This window comes from Marmota monax, unplaced genomic scaffold (genome assembly GCF_021218885.2).
Source record: "Marmota monax isolate L192 unplaced genomic scaffold, Marmota_monax_Labrador192_F-V1.1 WCK01_AAM20220418_F8-fsc00005, whole genome shotgun sequence".
NCBI classification, from domain to species: Eukaryota; Metazoa; Chordata; class Mammalia; order Rodentia; family Sciuridae; genus Marmota; species Marmota monax.
In genome coordinates, this window is record NW_026692254.1 from 19,837,501 (window position 1) to 19,860,937 (window position 23,437).

At 38.4% G+C, this 23,437-nt stretch overlaps 1 long non-coding RNA gene across 1 annotated transcript in view; it reads left to right on the forward strand.

Moving 5' to 3' along the window:
- LOC124089351 (uncharacterized) overlaps positions 1-23,437 on the forward strand; it is a 77,139-nt gene that overhangs the window by 31,948 nt on the left and 21,754 nt on the right. The window contains exon 3 of the long non-coding RNA XR_006850716.2: positions 4,441-4,571. This is a non-coding gene — a long non-coding RNA (uncharacterized LOC124089351). The remainder of the gene's footprint in view (positions 1-4,440; positions 4,572-23,437) is intronic.

The following is a 23,437-nucleotide window of genomic DNA, read 5'->3' on the forward strand; positions in this document are numbered from 1 at the left end:
TTTTTTCTCTAATTAAACTCCCATGAGACTCAAGCTGCTTTGGAGCTGGTCTTACTCAGAAAATGCTTTTCTCCTTTTCTTCTCCTCCTTTTCCTCTTCCAGTTTGTAGGGAGCGCCTCCAAACCACCCAGCTCAAAATCTCAGACATGTCATCAGCCTCTCTCAGTCTACATGGAGAGGGTAGGGAGCTAGATAGCAAGACTACAGAAACAAAGTGAATGTATGTCTGGCCCTTTGTGGACCATGTGGTTCCCTGGAGCAGTTTTCAAAGAAAGGGATTAAACTGATATGGTTATAAACCAATTGACAGGCTTTCCAATAAGAAAAGCCATGTAGTATATTCATTTTTGTCTGGAACTATTCTTTTTTGACTGAAGCATGTGTCTCTTAAACTGAAATAAATAAAACAATATCAAATATTCTTCTTTTAAAATGCTATTGATTATTATTATAGTCCTAGCATTCTCCTTGAGTAAGTTCTAGCAATGTGTCATTTCAATGTCAGTCAACACACCTTTAAAGCCAGGTACTAAGCCTGCAGAAAAAGTCTGAAAAGAGAAGGGTGTCCAAAACCTACCCAGATGCAACCTGGTGACAAAACAACAACAACAACAACAACAACAAAAACAACAACAACAAAAAAAACAACTTCAAATAAATGTATAGCTGTGACTAGTCGTCAAATATAGGTACAGAGAAAACATCTTTCTTTGTCCCCAGGAGTGATCACATGTTGACAGCTGGAATTTACATGGCTCCTTATTCAATAAACTAGTGCCTTCCCTGCATTCCAACATAAGCAACACAATAGTGGCACAGAAGCAAACTGACACATTACACAAGGTCCAGCTGTCCCATCCACTTGGCAGAAACTCCTCCTCCTCCTCAGTCTCTTGGTCTTCTCCAAATTGGGCTTTCATTTCTGCAGAATCTAAATGCACACTCATTGGAGGACCCCTATATCACTGTGCTTATTTTCAAGTGCCTTGAAACCCTTGCCTGGGGGCAGGATATGCATTCTCCATTAAAGATTAAAAAAAAAAAAGAAAAAGAAAACAAATAAATAAGCAGAAACCTAGGACCGGGTACAAATTCAAACAAATCCCTTCCACTTTGTTGTCAGTGGTAAAATGCTATACGTGATTAACATTTCCCACATCAAAATCTTGTCAACATCACAAACCCTTTCCCTTACCTAGAGTATATGTGGTTTTCTTTATACACTTCAACAAAAAGGAACTGTGACCCGTGGGGTAACCAGGGCTATGATTAGTGCAAACTGTTTTTATTGCCTTGTATACAAAAATAGTCATCTGAGAAGAGATAGAAAGTTCTACAATACCTGACAGTAGGCAATGCTTTCTTTCACACACACACACACACACACACTCACACACTCACACAAACACATATATTTCCATAAGTTTGGCAACACCATGCACTCCTTGATTAACAGCATTCATTAAGTAGTTCGAGAACTTTCCCAGGAAAAATGCAGCATTACAGACAATGTCTATTTATAGTGGTGGTATATATTGTTTAGCAAAGCACAGCAGAGTGCTAAAATATATAAGAAATGATTCTGTGCCTTGTAAAACAACACATTCAGCATAGAAATGTTTGTATTTTAAATACACACTTAGCCAGGGTAGTGATCTGTGTAGTCCTAGCTTCTGGAAAGGCTGAGAGAGGAGGATCACTTGAGCCCTGGAGTTTGAGATGAGCCTGTGCAACACTGTGAGACTCCTTACCGATAATAAATTTTTAAAAATATGTAATACTTACTGATTATGAAGGCACTCATTAGGAATTCCAACTCTGTACTCTGTCCTTGAAATATGACAAAGTGTAAAATAGAAAAGGAACTAGGTATTATGAAAGCCATTAAACTTTAATCCCTACCACTAGGGGGCAGAAGGAAGTTCCTTTCTAAACTGACTGCTAGGCAATCAACCATCACATCATTGTAACATTGAAGGCACTTCAAAAAGACTCAGATGTTTAACTATTGTGCTAGTGATCATACATTCATATTGGGCTGCAGGCCAAGAGAGAAGAAGAAAAAAAAAAGAAAAAGCCAGAGACTTACAGCTGAAAAGCTATAAAGTGGTGAATTTTACCTTAGAGCAAAACCATCTTCAGTGACAAATTTCAAAGGCCATATGTATGCGATTTTCATGAAAAGCAGACTACCCTAAATTTCTTTGTTTAACGGGAAGGATCGTCCTTACAGAACAAGCAGGTTCTTTTCTTCAGTTCCCCTTGTTTATTGTGCTGTTACAAAATTCACTTTCCTTTCTAGTACTACATCAGGATTCTAGAAATGCTGCTTCATGCCAAAGGGTATTTCATTAACACTGCCACCCCTGGCATCTTCAAGGATCTCACTCCAGGCACAACATTACTGATAGAGGACCTTTAGAGTATTCTGATAAATCACAGTGTTTTGTTTTTGTTTTTGTTTTTTTTCTTTTAAATTAAATCCTCCAATTTAAAGCTTTTTCTATGGTAACAGCTCAATGTTTCCAAATTTTCCCAAGACAAGACATTATGACATTCTTTTCCATGTGGTTAAAGCACTACAAGGCATGAGTCAGTAGGATTACGGATACTATTACTCCCAAAAAGAGTCCTGACTAATGGAACCAGTTCAGTTCAATTACCCTTTAGACTTTATAGTCAGATCTTTCTATTTGCATGTTAGCCTCCACAGCCAGATTCTTCAAATATACTTTAGAATATTCTACAAAAAGAGAAAGAGAGAAACACTCCAAAACATAGTCCATGGAGGTTTCCTTCATTGATAAATTTAAGGGATAAGTTTAGGGGTTAAGGCCAGTGTATACCTCTCAAATGAACATTCAGAAAATTTGCAAATTCCAATTCCAATAACTTTTTTCCCCCCAAAGAGGCAATTTCAGCTCAATTCTTCTTTCCAAGCAACAATGATCCCAGGAAAGCTGGAACATTTCCCCAGCAAAGTGCTGGCTTTGGCATTTTCCCTGCCCCCACCTTGTTTTCAGAGCACCAGACAGTTTTGTAAATAGAGATAGCGAGGAAAGGAGGCACATCCTCCTTTTACATGAGGAGTGTTACTTGATACGTATCAATATTTCCTGTCAGCGCCAACAAAGCAAAATCTTGGCCCTTATGGTATCCTTAGATGGCTAAATATTGTTTGCCTAAGTCAGCGCGTTCCAGACCTTTTATGCGGCTTGACAGTTGATTGGGAAAAGTCCCACTAACTTTCTTAAACTGTGCAGTCATCCGTTTGGCGGCCGGCTCCGGGGGTTCCACATGAAATCCTTTTTAGATAAATTCATACTAGCGCAGGGTGATTAGGCTCACAGCTTGGCTGGCTCACTTGTCTTTAAAAGCTAGACTTTCATGATCAATGTGGGTCTGAGGTTGTCTTCTATGAACTACCTCTTCAGCAGTCTGTAAAGCTTAAAGCTGGTGGGGAAGACGCAACCAAAAAAACAAAAAAGAAGATGAAGAAAATGGAGAAGAAAGAAATTAAAAAAAGAAAGAAAGAAGGAGAAAAGCAACTTTTTTTTTCCACCCCCAAAGATGACAGGCTGAAGTTGACAACCTAATCCTTCAGGCTTGTCTTACTTACTGAAAGGCTCAAGTAATGTCAAAGGAACCATCTGATAACAGTCTTCATGCCAAACCTAACAGCTTTATTGCAACAAGAAACTTTCACATTAAATTTCCATGTGTTTTCTCTCCACACTCCTTCTTAACTTTACTGCCCACCCCTCCACGCCCCCCCCCCCGCTTTTTTTTTTCCCAAAGAAAGTTAAGTCTTCCTTGCTGCAAAAAACAAATAGAAATTGCTAGTGAGGGCCAGCTGGGATATAGTCAAATTAGTGGATTATTATTACCTTGGGGACATTAGAAATCAAGTTTGTTATTGGCAGTCCCTGTTTCTGTAAGACTTGTTAATGGCTAAAATGTAAAGGGTGTTTGTCAATCAACAGAATGTTATTTTCTTAAGTGGGTAACTGCAATTTGTCTTTTTTATTTCGCTACTGCTGCCTGCCACCAAGTTTACCTCTAATTTTAGCTTCCATCAGAATTAGAAAGAAAACCAGTTATTACAGAAACAGAAAGAAGAGTTTTCTTCAGACCTGGACTCCTGACCTAGGAGAGGAGGTGGGTAGGTTAGGAGTCTCAACCCCACTAAGAAATCTTCTTAGAAAACTGTATCAACTTGTTAAGCACACTTGAAAATATAATAAATACAGACAATGTAGTATAAATAAGGGTGGACACTCATACTGTATTCTTTGGGTGTTAGAGAATGTTTTCAGTAACGTGCAGATCCTTCTGTGCTTAGACTTTGTGACATTCACGCTGGGACAGTTTTACATTTTAAAGCTAAACAATTCATTTAAGAATTTTAACTCAAGTCATGGATCTTTGTTTTTGTTTCAGTTGATGATGATCTTACTTCTCCAAGTTCTGAGACCAGTTTAAACAAAAAAAGAAAACAGACAACAATCTTGTGAAGAAAGAAATTTGGAGTAAATATATATATATTTTTTTTAAGAAATTATTTCCCTAAGGTAAGTTGCTTTTCTAAGGAAATCATGGTGCATCTCAGTGTTGAATAGCAGGCGTTTTCTCTGGTCTGATTAAGGTTCAGAAAAAAAAAAACAGATTCTTGAAAATTAGCCTATTGTATAATTATGTGTCTGATTGGAACAGCAAAGTGCAAAGTGTCTTAGTTAAACATCTTAAAAAAATAAAACAAAAAACGATTTTACCATTTCCTTGCAAACATTTGCTAATTTAATTGTGTTAACCCTGGGATCCGCATTATTGGTCAGGTGGCTGAATTGATTAGAAACAGAAAGGGATATAGATTTCAAGTGGAGAAACTTATCAAGGTGTAAATCAGCTGGTAACCTGAGTTACAGTTATGGTGGGGGGGAAATGATATTTTCCGTACAATTTCTCCAATGTATTCTTGAGCTATTTTTAAAAATTATACCCACAAGTTCTATCACATCTGTAATAAACTCTGCACTTCATTCTGCAGAACCTTCCAAGATATTTTGCAGAGTTTGTTGTCTTTTTCCAATTTCTATGTTTAAAACAAATCCCCCATCCCCTACCCCCAGCTTCTTGAATTCAGGAACACACAAATAACTCATGTAAGTTTTGCACTGCCATGAGTTTGTTTTGCTTTCATGCCTAGTATTGTTTTTGAAATTGTTCAGCAGTAAAGAAAAGAAAAAGCTGCTGGTATTAGCTTTAAACAACTGCTACAAACATATTGTCTTCATATTTATTCTAGGTTTTATTTCAACCAAAATCAAGCTTGTAGTGATTCTAGAGCAGTTGCAAAACATATAAAAGCCCAACTACCAACATATACACGATATAATTTATAGCAGGTCTATATGTGTAACTATATGCCTTGTATATCTGTTCCATACATATTTGAAATAAACTCACTATAAAAGGAACTCAAGGTGTGTGCAAACTAAGAATTGTGACTTCATTGTGACGCTATGTCCATTTTTCAGATGGAGAAATTGAGATGAGGGCTGATCCATAAGAATAGCCATCAGTGTGCACTAATAGCAAAGTCAGCATGAAGACTGGGAGCTTTTAACATCAGAAAACTTACATGAATACTGTAATTCCCATAGGTCTCCATGCTGTTAAAGGTAGACATGGGTGCTAAGGGTTGGGAAAGAGGGGAAAACTAAATAGGAAGGAAGTGTGGATTTCTCCTTCAGAATCTGGAAATTAAAAAAAAAAGAATCACAATCTCCAGGTATACTCTTATTTTGACAGAAAACCCTATCTAAAGCACAGGACATGCAGGCTCTCCCCAGCCTGCAAAGTGTGTTTGCAAGAGCAGCATCCTCCCTGCAATAATAAACAGCTCCAGCTGCAAGAGGTCTGCTGAACACGCCTGGGCAGAGCAGTCGGAATTCCTTTCCTTTGACCATCTTAGATTTTCCCTGTAAGAGGCAAGTCAGGGAGCTGGCCCTGAAACGTCCTCATAGCCCTGTGCAGTTCTGCACTTCCCCAGGAACACATGCCCTCCCCCAGCCCGCCTCCCCACTTTTGTTTTATTTAGGAATATGTTGCCAGAATTCCAATGAGTTATCTATTCTGTGGCCCCGTCATTTTCCCACCGAGGCCTTGTCGCCGGCTGACTCAGGGTCCAGTCGCAACAGTGAGAAGAAAAGAAGAGAGCAAAAGAATTCTTTTCAACTTTTTTTTTTATGTTTCACTCATTTCTCTCTCTGTTTCCCCCAGGCCTCCTCCCCTCTCCTGCCCCCTGCCCCCTCCCCCAGCCTCCTAGGCTCTCCTTCGCCCCTTTATGTTACACGATCGCTCAAATTGAAGCTCAGGAGGGTCCTATAGGGAATGCATAGGATCCCTGGGAGAAAAAAGCCCCAACAGCTATACACCAGATGTATAACGTTATATGGTCAAACTGGCAAACACAAAAGCTGAAAAACAAAAGGCGTGAATTAGGGAGAAGCATTCAAAGGCGTGTTTTCAAAACAGCCCGGCCAAGAGCCTGGATCCCCCTCCTGAGACTAAATGCTTGAAAGAAAAGGTGCTAAAGAAAGAAAGGAAAAGAAAAAAAAAAAGCCCATTTTTTCTAATTAGCTGAGGCCTAACAGGCACAGAATTTCGCAACTAGTTTTCATCAAGGGGGTTGTGGCTTGTGAAACGAAAAAAGATGGTTTTAAAACCTGTGATGTGGGCCTTCTTCCGACCAAAACTAGACTTGGTACTCCTCTTGCTTTTTTCCCTTGCTCTTGCTCTTTGGGGTCTACCTTGCTTCCTATGTGGATGAATCCCTATTTTCACATTCTTCCCGAAAAGGACAAATATTATTTAGGTTTAAAAAGGGAGCAGGAGGGAAAAGCACAGTGGCCCTCCAGCCCCTTCTCTCTGTCTGGAAGGCAGGGGTTTTACTTGCCAGCAACAGTTCCGAGTGGCTCTGAATCTCATTCCAAAGCTCTGCAGAGATCGAAAGGTTCTGAGAAAGGTGTCACCGCAGACTGAGTGTGTGAATGTGTGCGCCTGTGTGTGTGTTTTCTGTAAATGCTGAGATTGAGATTAAAAACCTTCCACCACTGTGAATTTAGATATTTGGAGGATGATCTCTTGCTGGGGTTTTGTTTTGTTTTGTTTTGTTTTCCCCAAATGCAACAAGGCAATGTTTTCAGGGCTGCAAGGTGTATTCCAGCTATGCTGTTGGTTCTACACCTTGAAAAAGACACACATGATTTTATTATTATTATTATTATCATTACATTATTATTATTATTATTAAAGTGTTCAAAGTGATGTCACGGCCGGAGACTTATAGGTCCTGTGCTGCCTGACAAATTAAGAACTTGCATTCTTCAATCACATTTCTAATGAGAAAACAAAATAGAATTCGTGGGTGAGAGTTGGTGGGCAGGCTGCATTTTGAAGGGAGGCAACTTTAATTGCTGCGCCCCTCTGGCTTGGATGCCTGTGGTCCTGCGTGGTGTGATTTAGCAACAAACGCTTATTCTAATGAATTGGCCTTATTAGGGGGCTCCTCATATTCTTTCATAAAGAGAGGAGCTATTCTGGACTTCTGAATGCTACAGTCTCTTGATATTCTCACACTGAACGCTGTAGTGTGGGATTGCATTTCCTCCCCTGTATTTTCATAAGGCTCATATTTTTTCATGGCAGGAGAGTGAACTGAAGAAAGATAAGGAAACCACAGAGCTTGCAGGTACTGGGTATCCACAAACCCAGGCCATGGAAGACATTTTCAAAATTATCATGCAAAAAATGTATTTGTGTTCACAGCTGAACAACCTGGGATTTTAGTTCAGACACCTCCTGGCACATTTTTTTTGATAAACTCATGGCAATGTATAAAACAGATTCATTAGCTTTGATTAACCTTCTTTAACTAGAGTTAAAAACCTGCTGTAGGCAGCTCAGCTACCGATGCGGACTTTAAGATACTTTATCATGTTTAAGACCCAATTACTGTTGCACTGAATAAGAATAAAACATCACAATAAAATGTGGTACAAACAGCCACTCTACTGCGCACAGCAAATAATCATTAATTTATAACAGCAACTTTCCTATTTCTATGGTTTTTCTGATGGCTGCACTTAATTCAAGATGAATACTCCGGAATTTGACGAGGATAGTAGACACTAGTCCCCAGCAGTATCCACTGGTGACTCTTTTCCTACCTCACAGTGTTAGGTTGGAGTCTCAGCTCCTGTGAAATTTTCAAATTAAGGTAGAATAAAGGAAATAACATCAACCAGATCCCACAGAATTAGTTCTCTATCAGGGAAGAGAGAGTATTTAGGTGAGGTGAAACTTTAGGATTTTAGAGCAATTTCTTGTCAATAATTAGACATATTTCTAATTAGAGAATTTAACCGTAAAACAAACACAGCCCAGTAAAATCAGTATTGAGCAAATTAAAAAGAGTAGCCCATACAATGTAGGTGCCAATGTTTCAAAAGCACTACAGTGAGTGCCATTATGTGCATCTTGCTGGAGAGTCACCGCAGCACACAATGAGTTAATTTTGGACAGGATTTGACTGAACAGGGAATAATGAACAGTGAGATACTGCAGCTTTCAGGCAAAACAGAGTAACAACAATTAAAGAGAGAGAGAGCGGGGATAAAGTGAAAAAAACAATCTCCAGTCAGTTAACTAACCAGAGAAGTCCAGTGTTTGAAACAGATAAATCCGAGGCCACCAGGCCTGCCGCTGCTGCCCACTATGCCGATGCTGCTGGCTTTGTGTGCCGGTGTGGAAGACGTTCCAACATTTGTGAGCCAACTGTTTGTGGGTTTTTTCTCATCTGCTTTAAAATATTTGGTTTTGCCGTATTTCCATAATAACCACAACCACACTCTCCCCTCTGCAAACCCCCCACAACAACAGATGTGTGTTCTAAAAGGAAATAGAGACACTGATATAATCAGACTCTAGTTAGAGTGCTTTCATACTAAATTCTCCAGCAAATTCGCAACAACAAAAAACTCCCAACCACTGATGGAATTAATCTAAGGTCCTTGATTATTCGAAGTTCTAAAAGTTTTCATTTTGCATTTTGTGTTTGAATGTATAGGGCTTTATTTATCAAACTGCAGCATAATTTTCCCTTCAGTTGGAGGCTGTGATTGTGAAACAAATAAATTGAAACTTAAGGGCCCGTTCTCTCCAAATTTAGTTCCATTATCACTTTAAGAATGCACACTACTTATGATACAAAAGGGGTGTATGTTGCCTGTTATTTAGTTGCTAACTCAGCGATATGTTGGTTAACACAACACTCTTTAAACTCCTTTCTGGGGTTGTTTTATTGAAGACCGTGTGTAAGTGAGTGATTGAATGTGTGTGTGTATATGTGTGTAAATGTCAGATATTACATGGCAGCAAGATATCTTCCACATATTTAAGATTTACTCTTTTAAAGTTAAAAAAAAAAGAATAAAGATTTCAAAGACTGAAATAAAAATGAAGCCTATTTGAAATAAATGCTCACTTTATTTGAAATAGGAATACTGGTGATTTTTTTTAAAGTAATATTTTATCAGAAATACATGTCTATTTGTGCATCCTATGGTTTTCTTATCTGTATCAAAATGGATTTATTTAACATATATTCTATGCTCTACGTAAAATCTGATATGCATAAAGGACATCAAATGCACTTCATTATACTCTGTATTAAATACCTTCAGTCTTTATACTATATCATTTTAGCCAGAGTGCAGTAGCCTCTGTGTTAAACTTAAAATAGTTTATTTAATCTTCCTTGTAGCCTAATCTTATTAATATGTCCACCTAATAACATTGGAGTTGGGAAAAGATGACTACAATTGAAGTTTTTTGATTTAAAAATGTATTTTATATATATATATATATATATATATATATATATATATATATATATATATATATTGGCTTCCCGCCTCAGTATGGAAGCTGGAACCACTTAACCTCAACCTATAAGTCCAGCCCTGAAATGACTGGAAATCATCCTGACCCTGGGCAGGGGGAATTCAGGAAGCTATAGACCAGCAGCTCCTTAGCCAAGCATGAAGTTCCCTTGGCCGCTGGACAAACACTATTTCCCTTTGCTCCACAGGATAAAGCTTAACTCCTAGTCCAGTTTGATGTATCCCACGCTGCTTCTGTGCCCCAGCATAGTTCACTGACTTTCTTTTTTACAGGACCCCTCCTTTTGAAGCACTGAGAACAGGCTCTCCCTGAGTCTGATTGCCCCTGTCATCATGGTATAGCTGGATGCTTTTTGCTCCCCCATCTTGGACCTCTCTCCATGTCTATTCCTAGACATCCTATCACTCCATTTGCCTTCTTGCTTCCACGCACACCAGTCAGGTTTTCTCTTACATCCCTAGAAACCCAAACTTTTTAAAGATCAGTTCCTGCGGCTCTGTCCAAACCCCAGGTTCTTGGCAATTCTACTCTACCTGGTCTCTGTCATTGACCTTTTTTAATGGGTGGAGATCCTTGTGTAAGTTTCAAAGAAAAAATGAAAAGACAGAAACAGCACTAGAATCAAGATGGTGGGAACCTTCCACAGGCTTTCTTACATACATCCCTTGTCCTCATTTCCTTCAATCATCGCCTAGGTTCTTAACCTGTTTGAAACTATTTACCCTCTCCCCATAATGCAACTCATAGTCACCAAAGATAGAACATTTGTTCTGCAGCATTTTGGCATAAACTCAGAGTCATCATGTGTACAAGTTTTATCAACTGTGTACCCAGCAAGGACCTGCAATTAACCATAAATATATATATATGGAGCAAAGAGCATCCGGCTGTAGAATGATGACAGGGGCATCAGACTCAGGGACAGCCTGTTCTCAGGACTTGGAAAGGAGGGATCCTGTAGGAAAGAAAGTCAATGACTATGCTAGGGCACATAAGGAGCATGGGATAGATCAAACTGGACTAGGAGTTAAGCCTTGTCCTGTGGAGCAAATAGGAATATATATATATTCATATTTTTATATATTCATATTTATATGTATTTATTCATATTTTTATATATTTATTCATATTTATATGTATATACATTTATTCATTCATTCAGTAATCATTTGCAAGCAGTGTGAGAGGTTGCCACATGAGCTAATTTCAAAAGGAGGTAGCCATCCAAGGGGGAGAGTTGGATGTTATAGAGAAGTAGGGAGAATTCTTTCCTTGAGCTTTCTTTTTATAAGGCAATGAGAGTAGGCTCTGAACACATGCCCCATGAAGCAGACCATGCCAGGTTCCTAACCGTTGTCTCTTCATCCTGATGTGGAAAAGACAATTAAGCATCCCTAGTCAATACTTACCTTGTAAGACCCACCTGGATGGTGTCAGTTTGCACTGCTAGAGTCCTGCTAATAATTGCCCTTTGACTCACACCCAGGTGTCATTTTAGATAATTGACAGAAAAGGTGACTTGAATAGCAGCCCCTTACACATTTTCTTCTGAAAATGTTCAAGTAAATCTTTCTGAAGCTTTAAGGCACTCAGAATCACTTAAGAAATTTAAACAAACAAAAGTAGAAGTCCAAGTCCCACTCAACTGGGCTCAACTGGTTCAGGGTTGGGGTAGAGGAGGGTGAAGAGAGTTAGAGATTATTATTGTTCTCCAGGATGGAGAATACCACTATACATCTTAAGACAGCTAACTACCAGCTCAGCCATTGCTCTGCTGAGTGATGGGAAACTCAATAGACCATCTGCTTTCAGCACCAGTGGATATCAGTTTTTCATGCTTCTGAAATAGCCCACACTTTCTCCTCTGGTCCGCAGACAGACAAACAGTCTTGTCTAAGTCACTCCCTTCTCTAAGGACCTACATTATAAAATTAAGGTACAACTCTTTGGGCCTGCAAAGCAACCAATCTTTCCATGAAATCCCAACTAAGCCTTGACTAACCACCTCCTTGATTTATCCAAACCTGGCTCTTTCGTGCCTGTGTTCACTAGAAGCCTGACTTTTTCCTGATGGACCATTAAAACCCATCCTGGCCTCTCTGCTTTTACTACCTGATTTTATTCATTGAGAAGTTCCTGGTATGTTCTGCTGTGGATTTGCCTTATTGGGCACAGGGTTTGATTTGGGAAAACCTTTCTTTAGCTGCAAACTCTGTGACTGCTTTTTTTACTAGGATCATCATATTTCATTCCCAACTTCAACATCCCTTAGAAGAGCAATCAGTCTTTTCCTTTCTTGCCTGCTACTAGATTCAGCACCAGTCTGTTGGAAACTTGACTTCTAGGTCCTGAAAAGCCAAGAAGCTAGTAAAAGTTTTATTATTCATTAATTCAGAGATGTAAGTGAAATCTCCCAAGAACTAACATTGTCACCAATTAGCTCTTTCTTTTCTCTCTTTCTTTTCTCCCTTGAGGATGTTACTGAGGCCTCACACAGCTGGGCAGCCTTCTGCTGCTGGCTCAACATCTGTAGATCTATAAGAACTATAGAGTTTTTATAAATTCATGGGCTCTGACAATATCTAATACTTGTAGGGTGCATTATGGTTTAGATAACACTTTTACATGCATTATTTCATTAATCTTTCTGGGGGAAGTGGCTGACTCGTGTATATAAAAATAAAGAGAGCTGAACTTAACCACACAGCATTGTTGGGAATATGAAATTAAGTGACACTAAGTGAGATACCCCACAGGTACTCCACACATATCTCTTGCATTCCTCTCCTGAATGTGCTGTCCATTGCTTATATAATGCTCATCTGCACAAGATAGTTGCCACATTATTTTTCTACTCTTTCTTGGTAAATAGTGCATAATGTAAAGCGCTTAGCCAGGTGACTCTTAAGATCTCTTCTAGTTCCTTGTGAGGCTTCTTTGCCAATTACCTAAACATAATTTTGGAAGTTTCTGAATTATTTTTTTCCTCTAAGAGACTGTATGTTTTCAAGTAGACTATTGGTTGAAAAAGAAGCAAAATGAGAAAACCTAATGTGATGTTAGACCTAAGTACAGGGAGCATTACAGGATCTGATTTACTGTTTCAAGCTCTCAAGTGGTTGTCTCAGTAGCAATCCCACCACTGCTCAGGTCTGGGAGGTAAATGGAATACCCTTTAGGTAGGTTCCTGTTCACGTGGCTGTTTTGCTCTTTGGAAATGCATATAAGCAGATTTTCATGGGTTCATTGAAGTTTACATAACTTCTTATACTTGATGACTGGTTCACCAAAATGAAGAGCAGCATTCAGGATTATGAAAATCACACATGCTTAAAATGAGTGGAAAGGTGTGAATATATGAATAAATTCCAGTAGATGAAATATGGTGAATATTAATTCATGGTATTGTACAGGGATCACATCAGAGAGAGGTACATCCTTATCCCTGAGGCCAAGCTTAAAGTTAAGGGTTTTTCTCATTGGAATTGAATCATTTCCATGAGCAACTCTTTGCTTTGTGGGAAAGCCCACCTTTCATCTTAATAAACAAGCGACAGTATCAAAATGTGTGATTAGAATAATCTAGATCTAATGGAGACAAATAATAATATTGATCTGAAGCATCCAGTCATTCATTTAATACAGAACTAGGGAGCAACCAAAACATGCCCTGTGTTTTTCTAGATATTTTGCACTTAGTAGTGAACAAAGCAGTCAAAAAGCTGGTCAGATTTCTCCAGAACACAGTTAAGTGAGTAAAGCCATTAATGATATTCTGACAGAATCCAAATCCTGTGGGCCATATATCTCTTTTAGAGAAATGAATGTAGGAAATAAATCAAAGATCAATAAATTTGCATCTGAGTATTCCAGTATCCACCACTGATGGTCATGCATGGTGTGTGCACATGGAGAAATACATGTAAGATGACCAGGGTGGCGCTGGACACAACACATACAGACACCTGTTGGAGGAAGATCACAAAGGTCCTGCTTGTCTTCCCTTTGATGTTTGGTGGGGAAACATCAAGATTATAAAAAGTCAGCTTCTAATAACACTCCTGTCATCCATTCCTTTTCTTGATTTTTATACAATGACTTTTAACTTTTGACTTTCCTTTAGATAAAGTATGTGTGTGTTTTAAAGAAATAAGTCTAACTTCGATACTGTTGACAAAGTTTCAACACCAAGTATTAAAAGATAAAAATAGGTATCTGAAGGTATGGTATGTTTCTCAGACTCTGGAAGTAACTTGAATTAAGTTCAAGAAGGCCATGTACTCTTTCTTGTCCTGATATAAACCAACAAATAAACAACTTCAAAAAGCCCAGTTCCACAGACATAAGACATCTGGATGCTTTAAAAAGGAATCCACATTCTTGGCAGTGTGTCCAAACTTGGGATCCAAATCTTCTGAAGTTCACACATCACCGTTGTGACAAAACGCTGCCCTGTCATGATGTGTCTCCATACTATCATGTCAACATTATCTGTTCTGCAGAACATCTCCTTAAAAAGTTGACGACCTAAGGGGAAATGTAGTTCCATCCCACAAGGCCCTGGAATTTGATCCTCCTTGTACATTATGCACAGAGGGTACTCTTTGTAACGTGCAGCTCATGATGAGAATGCTTGAGAAGGTCACTGGCTTAGTTCAAATAAACAAAACGCCTTCTCTATAACATTCTGGCATGATAGGCAGAGAATGAGAGCAGTCAGAAGACTGTAGAGAATACAAAGAAGAATCAGAGGCCAGTTCAGTTTAAGCTTATGGTAAGACTGTTTTTAGTCTACCGCAAAGAGAGCAATGTATAAAATAAAAGAAATAAAAAAACTGGCTTCAATGTTCAGAATTCAAACAAGGAATGATTAATCTTTTCAAACAGGAATCACCTAAATCAATTTCCCCCACTTCAAGTCTTATGGGTAAAAGACTCTGGGAACTTGGCCCTCCTGTTATTATTGCAAAATTTGAGTCATTTTAGACATTATGGTAATATTAATAGGTTAGGGAAATTTCCAAAAGCCTCATGCTCAGACATTTAAAGCAATACAACTGATATTAAAGAAATTTGCTTATTTAAAAAGAAAATTCCTTAAACAATGTATTCAATAAATTCACGTTTTATATTTTTTTGGTGAAAGACTTGCCATGTTCTGGGCTCTTTATAAATACTTTTTAGTCCTCCTGATTACTCTACATCTACACCTAAGCTGCAGAGGGTAAATAACTCCCCAAAATCTCCAGGGGCAAACTCAGAATTGGGTCCCAAGACGGCATTTCCTCCAAAGCTCAGTCTTTCCACTACTTGTAATGCCTCCTAATAAGGAATAAGATCAAGGCATCCTGGGATTCACCCAGGAGAATCTCAGGCTTTGTAACTGACAAACGATTGAATGGTGACATTAAATTATTTTTCAGGTATGGCTTCACCAGTTGCTGAGTTCATGGTCTTTGGAAAGAAATCAGGTGTGAAAGGAAATCCTGGGCATTTTGCAGTGGGCTTTAGCTAAAGAGCACCTTGAAAAGCTGATTGCTAGATTTATAGAGAAGGTCTTGCCTAATGAACTTGTGAATGTTCCTGCAGATAGCATAGCACTCTCAGCCAGGAAACACACTGGACTCTGGACCCCAACAAAGAAAATCATTTGATAGGACTTCATATCAAAGTGCACTGCTTGCAACAAGAAGTCAGGCTGCGATGAGTCTCAGAGACAAAAATAGAGTTCAAAAAGGGGTGAAGGGAGATGACTTATCCACCCTGAAAGAAGTTTCCAGAAGCGCTGCTTGTGGACTGTTTTCAGGAGCTTCCATGTTTACGTTAATGTTAGTAGGCAATGATTTGGGGTACAACAACATCAAAAGGTAGATTACAAGAATAAGGATATGTTTTAGACAGCTTTTTTGCTGCTCTGACCAAAAGAATGGACACAAACCATTTTAGAGAAGGGTAAGTTTCTTTGGGGCTCACCTTTTCAGAAATCATAGTCCTTAGACAGCCAACTCCATTACTGTGAGACAGAGGTGAGAGAGGACATCAGGAAAGAAAGGCATGACAGAGGAAAGCAGCTCAGGACATGGCAAACAGGAAGCAGAGAGAGACTCCCCAAGGACAAAACATGTATCCCAAAGGCATGCCCTCAATGACCTGCCTCCTTCAGCCACATGCCACTTGCCTACAGTTATCATTCAGTTAATCCCTATTGGAGGATTAATGCTTTGATTCAGTTAAAACTCTCATAACCCAACCTTTCACCTCTAAACTTTCTTTCATTGCTTCACACATGAGCTTTTGGCGGACACCTCACATATAAACCATAACAAGATAATATCCAGTAGTGACAGAAGTTCAACCTTCTTTGTGCTTAGAATTTTGTGACTGTTTTGCAAATGGAGCCAAGAATATGGAGTGAATTGAAATCTCCCTTGGGGGTGCATAGAAGCATACTCAAATGTCTATAGGCATCTAACAGGACTGGAGAATATGGGTGAGATATCTCCAGAAAACCTCCATACTAAAAGTTTGGGAAAACTTAGGCTATGATGAATCTGGAATGTCTCATAAAGGCTCATATGTTGAAAGTTTGGTCCCTAAAGAGCAGAGGTGAGGTTTTTGAGAAGTGATTGAATCATGAAGGTTCTCATCTCATCATCAGATTAGTCTACTTATGGATTAATAAGTTGACATTAGTGGGAGATGGTGGAAACTTGAGGAGGTAGGGTTTAGTAGGAGGAAGTAGGTTACTGGAGAATTGGCCTGGAAGAGTATATCTTGTCCTGCTCCCATCCCTCACCCCGTGTTTCCTGGCAGCCATGAGCTGAGAAGGTTTCTCTGCTGCACTTCTAAAATGATGTTCTGCTTCATCCAGGACCCAGAATAATGGAGCCCACTGACAAGGAATTGAAAACCTTTGAAACCATGAGTCCAAATAACTCTTTCCTCCTTTAAGTTGACCTCAGGCATTTTGTCCACAGTGGTGAAAAGTTGATTATCACAACACAATTACACCTATCAAAAAAATGTTAAGCCAGTGACCTATTAATTTTAGACTATAAGGTTTAATTTGTTCACTGGACAACTTGGAGCTTATTTTTTAATCCCTTTAAATGATGGAATCTTGAAAAATGCTTGGCTGTGTTTAAGATATATGTGACATGAAGAAAAATTTATATATATATATATATATATATATATATATATATATTTTTTTTTATATGTATTCAAGTATACTATATGCAAACATATGTTTACATGTTCATATTGTTGATACAATTTACAAAATACTTTCACTTCCTTTGTCCCAGTTGATTGTTGCAAAAAACTTCAAATATTTATTCTTCCACACTTCAGGCAGATTTCAAACATTTCCTGACTCTATCTCCAGAATGCTTGGTTTGTATCTGTATGAAAGATCTTAACACGCTCCTGCAATGAATTATATGCATGTTATTTTCCCACATGAGGAATGCCTAGAAGGAGACGAATTGTGTTCTCTCCATATATGTATCCTTGACTTCTGCTGGCTCCACATAGACCCCCCAGTTCTACTACAGAGATCCCAAGACAGTAGATTGGAAGTAAAAGAACAAAACATGAGGATTTATAGACAGATAGCTATAAAGAGTAATAAACCCAATACCTAGACTGGCATCTGGGAGGAATTTTGTTGTCTAACCCATCTCCAGTGATGGACAGCACATCCTGCATGAAGCCCAATGAAGGCTTTTTGAAGCATTACATACATAAGGCATTCCATGATGTGGAAGGTAGTCAATAGTGGGTTCAGGACTTGATCTCAGATCTTCAGTGTTGTGTTTTCAATGTTGAGGAAATGAATCATTCCCCTGTCTCATGAAGATTTCCAAGCTGCCCTTGATATGTACAGACATTGCATTTGTTTGAGGGATAGGAATGGGATGTGTGTTTGTAGGGGTACAAATTAATTAAACTATAATTCCCCCTTGGCATTTAATTTCTCTTTTGCCTTTTGTGTCACAGCTATGTTGTTAAAAAAATAGTCAATTCAATATGCACTGATTGCTGCTTACCTACTAAGTGCAACAAATGACGTTACTTAAGAGGAAAAAAAGGGGAGCAATCACCAACTAATCCGCTTGTCCATTGGGTGCAGCCCTGGTATATTATAGCTCCTCCATGAGCTACTTTTACTCTAAATAAAACCATAATGACATGGGAAAACTAACATGTTCCAGGACTAGGACACACGTTTTCAAATTTATTACAAGAGTGCACCTACATGAGAACATCATCTATATATATATATATACCTTTGCAACTGATTAGCCCTTCTGTCCTTCAGATGTAATTAAACTTTCTATTATTTAGAAATACAATCTATTCTATTTAGAATCTATTTTATTTTAGAATAAATAAATAATCTATTTTATTTAGAATCAATTACTTGGAAAGCATTGAATTGTACATTTTCAAAAATTCAGCTAATTCATATCAAACTTTAAACTATCACTTGATTTGACGTGCCACATTCATCCCCACCACCATGGTAATTAGCATGGTCCTGGAGGTACCATCCAGACTATTGCCCTGACATTCTGACACGCACATTTTTGAGAAAATTAGGCTAACTATATTTTTCAGTCTTGCTCCATTTCATCTCTGGTTGTGTAGACTCAGTCTTAATGTACTTAAACCAAATGAGGTGTGATTTTCCTCTGGATAGGACTAGGCACTTTAAATAACCAGAAAGATTGGAGAAAGTGTTGTTTTCTTTGTAATTCCAGAAAAAAGAAAAAAAAAAGAGTGGAGATGCATTTTGAACCACTTCTAAAAAGGGAAGGGGGGTTCAGTTGAACAAGTTTTATAGATAGTACTTGATTAAGTGTATACATTTCCCTACTTGACTATCCAAAAGTATAGAGAGAATAATTAAAAATTAAATTAACACAGATAATAAAGACGATTTTATAAATGTGATTGTGAACTTTGGAAAGGGACATATTTAGTGGATAACTGTATTCTAAAATCCATATTTGGAAACACATCAGTTTTATTTTTTAGTAATCTCAAATGCTTAACTTAAATTTCATTTCTCATTTCTGCCAAAACTACCATGAAGAGGCATGAGGTTTCCAGCTCACAATTCCCATCTCCAGAGGTTTAAAAACTTAATCTATCTATTTGAATGCCTTGGTAAGGATCCAAACTGAATTTGAACTTTAGATATTTGAAAGTGACCTGTTACTGTGTTAAGTCCAAATTGGCCATCAAGAACCCTATGGGCCATTACCTCATTGTTTATTCTGGTAAACTATAAATATTTTTAAAAGCCCAAATTGTGAAGTTAGGAGAGGATATTTTATATCTCTCTATTATTGTCACTTCTTTCTCTGCTACTTTGGGTGTTGGCCATGTATCTGAGAGTCCAGTTGGTAAAACAATCAGTAGTATTGACAGATGATGTGCTTTTGTCTGAAGCTACATTCCTCAGCCCTTTTAGTTCTCAGGAGATAATAGGAAATGTACTTAGAAAACTTTATTATAAACACTCATGTTGATCCAAATATTTTTATACTCTCAGTCAAATCAGGCTCCATATGCTCAGTGAAATAAGGCATAACTTTCTCACCATATGATGGAAAGATTACATATAATACAAGTCTTTCTCTTAGGATGTTATTGTTTCAATATAACAATCTAAATGTTTCATAGTTACATGTGTAATATGTATACATATAACTATGCATAGTTATTGTGGACCAGAGAGATATACCATACTTCTAAAAATAAATATTGGAGCTATTAAGTTATCAGAGTATAAACTATAGAAGCAATAGAAGTTTAGAAGGAAGAAATGGAACTATGATATGGTTCAAAGGAAAAAAAGACACTACACCCATGAAGTGCACACTAAGCTCAAAACAATTCTACAAAGTGTCATTCTTTGCAGATGAGGATCCTGAGGTTCCAATGGTAAATAATAGATCCAGAATTGAAACTTAGATATACCTGACTTGAAAGAAAATGTTCATTCCTACTTTCCTGTATTTAATTCAGATGACTGGAAAGGGGGTGTGGCATGGGAGATGGTAGCAACCATGAGCTGAATAGCAGTCAAGTGCAGCTTGTGCTACCAGAAGTCAGTAGATGGAGATATCAAGGATGCAATCAGAAATATAATACTGTTAGAGAAGAGTTTGGAACTAGAAATACAGGTGGGTCTCTACATCTACTTGCTAGTCAGGGCAAAGAGAACTACATGAAAGGGGTCAGCGCCAAATCCTCTTCAAAATAAGGATAGCTGTCAAAAGAAGGAGGAAGGAACAGGAGAAAATGGCTTGAGAGCTATCAACACCACAAAACTTTCATTTGTTTTCTTATTATTTTAACACAGGGATTTATCATAATTTGTATTAACACAATATTTAAAAGTAAGTTCCATATCTCAAAAACGCGTGTAGAGTGCTAATGGGTCAAACTAAGCTGAACAGGTTTTTTACCTTCTTTAATGGGTTTGATGTATCTTGTAAGTCTCTAAAATGGAGACAAGGCATGTCTATATCCTAAGCAAATTTGACTGTTAATGGAATTACCACGGAGGAAAGAAACGACAAAGAGGGAATAATGATGAAATGCTAGAGATGGCAGTGTGCCTTCATAGATCAGAGCTGGCAGTAGAGGATAGAATCAAGAAACCAGGAAAGGAGGTCTTGAGGATAAGCAGTAGGGTGTTGAGTTAGAAATAACTATGTGATGATAAAGGGGACGGATGAGGACAAGGAGAGGAAGCATATAGACAATCAGTACTATGGTATATAAACTAGGCAGCCACTATCTATCTATCTATCTACCTTTATTTTGTTTATTTATCTTTTTATGAGGTGCTGAGATCAAACCTAGGGCCTCGCACGTGCTAGATGAGCACTCTACTGCCGAGCCACAATCGCAGCCCCTAGGCAGCCACCATATTATCAATACATCAGCAGTGAGACCTCCTTCCATGACCATGCAGAACTGTTGAGACATATTTTAGACTCCTTACTGTGGAACTATGAACAAAATAATAATAACAATAACAACAACAACGATAGTAATAATAGGATGTGATGCTGATGGAAATAGCATTGAAGCCAATGTCCACCCAGGATGAGTAGGCAATCTGGGACATGGGATGCAGTAATGCAGTATCTGGAAAATTCAGACTGATGATAGGTACAATGTGAACAAATGATCAGAATGAGAGAAACTCAGTTGACTGAAAGGATTATGTTGACTATGGAGTGAGGCAAGAAACAGCTGAAGGCAGACCAGACAACTAGAAATTGAAGAAAGAAGATCATAATGAGAAGGAATGTGTCTGGTAGGGACACAAGTAGTAAAGAGATTAGAGATAGTGTTAGAGAGATGCTCTAAGAAATTTTGGAAGGGGAATAGCTCTGAAGTATATTTATCCATCCATCCATTCATTCATGTGTTGGACCTGTCCTAAGATATGTGATCTGTAAAGCAAAAAATATACCCAGCTCTGGAAAAATCAAACTCATTAGAGAAACTAATGAGTCCATAGGTACAAATCGCAGCTGTGAAAATAAGGATGGCGAATTGGAAAATTTAAACCAAGTGCTATAAATGATGACTGAGAGATGGGCTCAAACTGCAGACCTTTGGTTCCCTGCAGTCTAGCCCTCCTGGGAATAGCCCAGTGTCTTTCTTCATGGTTACAACTTTGTCTACTTCAGTTGAGCTTCTTTTTACAAAGATTTCTGACAACTCCAATGTGGAGATTCTCTGTTTTAATGACTGAGACTGGAGGGGTAGAATGATGTCTTACATCACAACTCATAAATAAATCCATTTTTCATTACTAATCTTTTCACAATGATTATATACATGTATGTATACACACACACACACACATACACAGCCACATAGTAATGATAAACATTTGTACTAACATTATTCCATGGAGTTCCATAACTGCTGTGTGAAATACTCGAATACTCAAGCAAGTAACGTGGCCTCCAACCTGTGGAGAGATTTAGTGGCCCATGAAAATAGCCATAATTGAGGTATAAGGGTTCAAAGAGTAGAACCAGGGATGTGGGTCCCTAATAGAGCTCTCACCACTCCAGTGTCTGTGGCAGGGACTTGGTGTACTTAGTATCCCTTGCTGGATGCCTGAGTGAGCAAGCACATTTTTAAGTGTTTGATTTATTGAAGGTCCATGCATATCCCAAGGCACAGAAGCATGAATACTGTCTAGAATCTAAAAGAAATAGAACCAAGAAGTATGAAATTACAGCAGATCTGTCCTGGTTCTCTACATTTCCTCAGGCATCACAGTTATTTGACTTTTCTATGTGCCATTGTTAGTCACAGAGAAAGCTCCATCTTAGATCACGGGAGGAGAGATAAGACCTATAGGAAGTAAAATCATTCCTCATGATAACTAATCAAGGACTTCGGAAGAGGAAGCTGGCCTTAGGGAACAGGAAGTGGGCAAAGGAAGTTCTGCTTCACTATGTATTTCAGAAGTGCGTAGGCCTCAACTTAGAAAGGGAAGCTTAAAGTTCCTGTCCTTATTTCTGTCAAAGAAAACTTGCTATCCCTAAGATTTAGGGAAAACAACATTTCTAAGTGTTTTTCAGAACAAAATACACTAAGTAAAACTGACTGATCCCAGGACTCTAAGAAATGAAAGAACAAAGTAAAACTTAATCTATTTTCTGACTGCTTCTTAAAAGAGAATTTCTGGGGAAAGAAAACAGGAAATGATTTCTTCTTTATGCTATTGGTGAAAGACCACAAGTTCTGCCTGGTCAAGCCAAGCCAACTCCATTCCCACAGAAGCAAAGCTCTGTAGCGTCACTGTTGTCATTGGGTATCTTTAAATTTGCCTTTTGAGGACTGTTGTTGTTGTTGTTGAACCAAATTGTTAGGAACAGTAGCTCTATCTACTTGGCTTATGGTTTCAGATCCTCCAAACCTGTCTCTCTCCATCCTGGACTAGATTTGCTGAGATGCAGCTAGAAATCACAAGCAGCAGATGGAGTCCAACTTGCCAAGTACTAGATAGTTCATAAATGTTAAATTTATTTAATCACTAGGCACTTAGACATCAGGATCTTTAAAAGAATCCAATGACCAGAGCACTGACCTTCAGTGTTGGAGGGAAATGGAGCTCAAAGAGATCACATGACCAATACTTGGCTGATAAAACAGCCAGTGACAGGTAAAAGCAGCAGATGTTCAGATCTTATCTCTGGGAACTCATATATTTATGGGTGTTTATTTCATTAAGCCATTTCTAGGGACAGAAAAAGGGCACATTTAATGGGCTGAAAAATTCCCACAAGAATCACAAAGTCAGAGATGAGGTATGGAAAAACCATGTTCTGTATACTGAGCCAGTTCCCTTTGGCTTGGTCTCCCACCACTACCCCCATCCACCAGGTTCTAGCCATTCCAGTGTGACTCAAACCCCAGGATG